The sequence below is a fragment of the Diabrotica virgifera genome, chromosome 1 (assembly GCF_917563875.1).
Source record: "Diabrotica virgifera virgifera chromosome 1, PGI_DIABVI_V3a".
NCBI classification, from domain to species: Eukaryota; Metazoa; Arthropoda; class Insecta; order Coleoptera; family Chrysomelidae; genus Diabrotica; species Diabrotica virgifera.
This window is the reverse complement of record NC_065443.1, coordinates 138,082,716-138,088,956: the sequence shown is the minus strand read 5'-3', so window position 1 is coordinate 138,088,956 and position 6,241 is coordinate 138,082,716. Positions and strand designations below refer to the sequence as shown.

Genomic DNA, 6,241 nt, shown 5'->3' with positions numbered 1-6,241 from the left:
GTAATTTAGTATGTTTACAAATTATAAAAAAAAGGGTGCCTGATATAATTTTGTTTTGACTATAATTAATGAATAATTAAAAAATTACTTTTTTTATATATTAAATAGTTATTTATGTATCAAGGGCATTAAATAGATGTTTATACCCTAAGGGCGACAAGCTTATAAATTACATAATTATGCATGTGGTGAATATAAAATTTTGTGTCATAGCGGTTCATTGCGTCAGTTAAAGTTTTAATTTTATAATATAATAAATTAGAAGAAATACTGTATCGCAGCAGGTATTTAGTACCGTTGCTAGAAAAGTGATGTTGGTTAGCAATTTGGTATTAACATAAACAAAGTTTTTCTATGTGAAATTGTCAAAAAAGTCAGAATGCAAGAGAAATTCGATATTTCTGAAAAAAAAGCCAATAAAGCGACTGAGAATCTATTACCAAATAAATGTATCTATGACAAGGAATAAGCTAAATTTCAACCATGGATGACAGAAAATAATACTGAATGCGTAAATGAGACTGTACTACTGGCATACACTGTACAGGACGACCAAGAAAAACATGGAACAATAGCATAAGCAAGATTCTCAAAGAAAGAGGGAAGACATAGAGTGAGCCGAAGGAACTAGCTAGAGACAGAAAAGAGTGGTGTACATTTGTAGAAAAAAATTTAAGAGAGCTTGTACACCTCGACACCTTCGGGTATAAAAGGTTTTCGATTATGTATGTATGTATGCATGTTAATTATAGTCAGAACAAAATTATATCGGGCACCCCCTGTTTTTTATAATTGTTACCATACTAAATTACATATCCAATAATTTTAATCCATTATTAAACAGATCGGTGCAGATCGACATTATATTGGATCCTCTACTATAAATAAAAGATCCAAAGTACCAACAATACTGTCAGTAGTCTTAAAATATATTTATTAAAACATACCAACTGTAGAAAAATAATATAACTTATCAAATCTGTTTATTTAAAAAATACAGCTACTATTTATAATTATTATCAATATGATTTATACATAATCATTTGATTCTAATTTCACACTATCACTTTGGACGGTTATAGTATTTCTGGCATTATTCGAATTTCACTTTTATCCAATTGCGGTTGCAACTCCAATAGAGAGTCATGTAACAGTTTTGTAACTTGATTTGTGGACGTCCGTGAGAGCGGTTGCAACTCCACTGGAGATTCCTGTGGCAGTTCTGTACTGGAAACTGTGTCGGAGAAATCCTAAAAAAATATTTTTGTTAGATTCCAAAGCCACAAGAATAATGGAAACATATAGCAAAGGAATTTGAAGCAAGATTGAACTTTCCCCATTGCTTCGGTGCCGTTGACGGCAAATATGTGCAGAGTATTCCACCAAATGGGCAAGGTTCCTATTTTTATAACTATAAAGGATTTCATAGTATGGTTTTGATGGCAGTTGTAAATGCTAATTATGAGTTCATAATATACGAATTTGGTGTGAATGGGAGAATTTGTGATGGAGGTGTTATAGAGCAAACAATATTTTACAACAAATTAAAAGAAAATACATTACAAATTCCAGTCTTTGATCGCCTCAGTGGTTCAGATAAAATGCTTAGTGATGTGTTTATTGGTGTTGAAGCTTTTGCCTTAGCGCCACATTTCTTAAAACCGTTTAATCAAAGAGAATTAACAAATGAACGCAAAATATTCAATTACCGCCTGTCAAGGACAAGGCGAGTTGTAGAAAATGCCTTTGGTATTTTAGCTAACAGATTTCGAATTTTCCATACCACTATTAATTTAAATCTAAAAACTGTATATATCATTGTCATGACATATTGTGTACTCCATAACTTTTTGAGAAGTAAATATGCTTCAACCTATACTCCCATTGGAAGCTTAGACGATGACAATAGGAATGGTTTAAGAACAGAAGATTCTAATCTCATTGATATGCAGAGATAACATTATATAAGTATTTCCAGAGACGCCAAGCAAACTAAGGATAAACTTTTTTTATGGTATTTCAATAATGAAGGTAGTGTACCATGACAAAATAGCCATGGTGTAATTCATAATATAGTTTAATTATAGAATTTAATTCAAGTTCTAAATATTCTGAACGTAGATATAGTTTAATAAAGACATTTTTTTAAATTAATCATGGTTTTTAATTGATAGAAACTTACAAAATACCTTTTCAGGTAGATATGATTATTCCACAAACGCAAATATGCAATAAATATGTGTGTCAAGTGTCAACAATAGAAATAGCAGGAAATTTCTTAGACAGTTAGAAATTCGATTAGCATCTTTTATTTCGACAAAAATTTGGCATCCATGCCCAAAATTCTGCTTAAATTTTTGTAGAGAGTAGAAAGACTTCCGGAGTGGAAATTGAAACACCAACCAGTAGTAAATTAAGCAATGCAATTTTCTTTACACCTACAATAGTGGCTCAATCCCATATGAACATAATACTACATTAAATATGCCACAAGAAAACAGTGTCAGAACTTTGCAGAAATACATAAGTTGATTAATTATTATATTCTATTATTATAAGTATATAAATTTTTTTTGGCAGTAGTACCCCAATATTGGAAAATTAAATACTAAAATGGTAAAAGAAATTTATATGATTTAAAAGAATTCTCTATTTTAGAATGAACTAAAAATATAAAAATAAAATATTGCCTCTTTTAATTTTTCAATCATTAAAGTGTATGCTTCATTCTCTACTTTTCACCTTCCATAATGCATGCCAGCTCAAAAATTTGTACAACTCTTCAATTAAGAATAGCAATGCTTCTATATCACTCATTTCGACTGTCCACCTTAAAAACTTTTGCTGGACTGAACTTCTGACGTCACTTCAAGCAAAACTGCACAGGTAAAATCTTCAGCATGTTGACGAGAGTACAGGCGGCGCGCGGCGCTTGGAGGCTTACATGTGATACCGTCTTGCTGCTCTTTTGCTCTTACCTGCGCAAATGAGTCTCTGCAGACATGGTCTCAGGCAAAACGTAGTGTGTAGCCAGTGTATTATACTACAGACCTCAACGCTCTGAGGATAGTCAGCATAATTTAGATTGCTCAGATTTCTGCATTATCATTATGAATGATATATGTACAATGTTATGCTGTCATGACATTTGCAAAAAAAATTGTTTGTATTGATGGTACCTATGGAACTAATCCATATAATTTTGAGTTAACCACTTTGATGGTTAGCGATGACTTTGGTGAAGGCGTTGCTGTGACATACATGATTTCGAATAGAATGAATACTACAATTTCTAAAATATTTTTTGACTGTATTAAAACCGCACTAGGTACCTAATAATATCACTACAGATATGTTTATGAGATATATAATGGAAACTTTTTATAACGGATGGACAGCAGTGATGGGGCCTGTGTCTAATCGATTATTTTGTTCCTGGCACATTGATTGTGCCTGGAAAACTAATCTAGCAAAAATTTCTGTAGTTGAAAAAAGAATGGAAGTATGTATATAAGTGCTTGAAATTTATACAAAGTACTTTAGAAGTTAACAACTTTTAAAAAGATTTGTTGAATTTTCCAACTGGAGAATGATTCTGGTACTGTTAAATTTTATGAGTACCTGAGTAAAAATTATAGTTCGAATACTAAGCCCGGTTCTACTGTTATAGAAAGGAATTACTAATAAATACAAATATGTACTTGGAGAGTATGCACAGTATTATTAAGTATGCATATCTAGAAGGAAAAAGGTGAAACAACTAGATAAAAGCATGCATAATTTGATACACTACACTCGAGATAAACAAGTGGAAAGACTAATTCAGATAACAAAAGGTTTGTTGTAATGTAAATATGTTTTGATTTAATTTTGTCAACATTTTTGTGGCTTTCAGGAAAAAGGACTGATTGATTGACTGCCATTAATTGTAGCCACAAATTATAAATTTGATACTGAAAGTGTGGAAGGAAATGATGAATTTAAAAAATGGATAATTAAAAATAAAACAAACTCAAAAATATGTACTGCTACAGAGAAACTGTTAATGTATGTTATCTTGTCAGCTACATACTATGTAAAATATGCTACCATTCCTACTCATGTACTTGCCTTGATTATTTTATTAAATTAAATTCAATCAAATCTTTAATTCAATCAAATAGTTGCCAGCACATTCACTACCTTTGTATTACATGAGTCACACTAAATAATTAAGTTCCAAGCAGTGATATTTGGGAAGAACTGGAGTCTTCAGCACCTACGCACAAATCAAAAACCGAGGGATAGATAGAAATTACATAAGATACTATCTGCTCAGCACTGTAAGTAATTGCATTAGGTCAAAAATGCAACAGTGAAGATATTTTAATGACAGCCATTAATCAAATTAAAGCTGTGAAAGCCAACAAATTTCACGTTGATCCAAATATGAGACTTGAGAAAATTCAGAAAGGGTGAAACAGGTGTCATTTTCTACCAAGAAAAAGACAGTGTCTACGTCTGGTAAACTATTAAGGAAGCCCAATATCGCAGAGTCCTCCAATTTGAATGAAGTATCCTCTAAATGGTATGTATTTGCATAATGCCTGTACCTATGTGTTGTGAGTACACAATTAAGTAATCAGCAAACTGCATGCCCATTTCTTGTTTAAGTTCACCATTATCTATAAATAGTTTTTCTCAGATTTTAAAACAACAAAACTAGAACAACTTGCAACAGAACAACTCCTCTATATTCAATGAAACAAGAAACAATTCAATTTCAATATACAAATCAGAACAACTTGCAACAGAACAACTCCTCTATATTCAATAATTCAATGAAACAAGAATCAATTCAATTTCAATATACAACTCCTTGTATACAACCAAACAACAAAACACAAAATATAGGTTAGGTTAAATAAAACAGAAATGTCAAAAGAAACTACAACTTTGGAATGGACTAAATACCTATTACCTATACTGTGTTTAACCGTGTCTTTTACTTTTACGGTCATCTACCCATCCTGTAGTATGTTCCGAACTATCTCTCGCGCTCACTCCAACTTGTACTATTTCTACATAAGGTTCTCTTTTTTACTTCAACCTTTTTTCCTCAAACCTTATTTCTAAAATAACGTTGATCAAATAAGTATCTCGTAACTCTGACCGATACATCACACCGAATTTTACCTAAATAGTTATGGGCATCGTTATTCCTGAGAGTTATCTTAACTTTAACTCAAACGTTAAAGTTAACTTCGGCCATCCATCACACGACTGATTAAGTCTTAAAAATGGTCATTTTCGCGTTCTCCAAATTTTAAATTGCTTATAACTCGAACACGATCAACTTTAGAGAAAAATTACAACAGACCTTTTTTGTCCGGAATGGTCCGAAAAATCTAAAAAAAATTGTCCGGGCCAAAACATTGATTTTTGAAATTTGATTAAAAAAAAATTGTTACAAAAAAATTTGGATCACTTTTCGCGTGGGCGACTTCTTGAACCTTATTCTGGGATGTCTCACGAATGTGATTATGCAAAAAAATACCTTGGGAATATTTTTTCCAACGAACCCGCCGTTTTCGCCTTGTCTAAAACTAGAATATGTTGGCCATGTTTTGAGAAATGAACAGAGCTAAGGCTTGTTGCAACTCATTCTTCAAGGCAAGGTATTTGCAAAGAGAGGACCAGGGAGAAGAAGAATATCTTGGCTTCAAATTCTGAGAAAGTGGTTTAATACATCGACCACCGGACTAATCAGAATAGCAGCAAGCAAAGTTAGGATAGCCATGCTGATCGCCAACATCCGGAACGGATAGGCATCGTAAGAAAAAGAGGAACATACGTAGCTGAAACATGGACTATCAAAAAAATCGATAAAAGTACTATGGAAGTCTGGGAAATGTGGGTCTTCAGAAGAATTCCACTCATGTCCTGAGTACATATTTTTGAATAAAAAACATAAAACATATTTTTGAATGAAAATAATATTTTTTTGTTCCCGACTTTTTAAAATTTACATTTTGATGGAAACTCTTTGTAACATCCTACGCATTGGATCGTTAAAATAAATTTCCTTCATACAAAACTCGTTATTTCCATCATGTTCCGAAAATTGGTGAATATCCGAAATGATTCGATTATTGTACATTTTCCAGGCGAAAAACTCCACCTGATCAGGGAGATTGAGCCCATACGGTCATTTCACACCCCAATGCCATTTGTGAGGTTGATAACATCATCTCTCTATAGC

General features: G+C 32.3%; 1 long non-coding RNA gene across 1 annotated transcript; it reads right to left on the bottom strand.

Moving 5' to 3' along the window:
- Positions 1-966: 966 nt before the first annotated feature.
- LOC126880731 (uncharacterized) lies at positions 967-4,879 on the bottom strand. Its single transcript, XR_007696690.1, has 2 exons — positions 4,593-4,879; positions 967-1,250 (listed from the first exon to the last, which is right to left on the bottom strand). It is a non-coding gene; the product is annotated as an uncharacterized LOC126880731 (long non-coding RNA).
- Between the last annotated feature and the right edge of the window lie 1,362 nt (positions 4,880-6,241).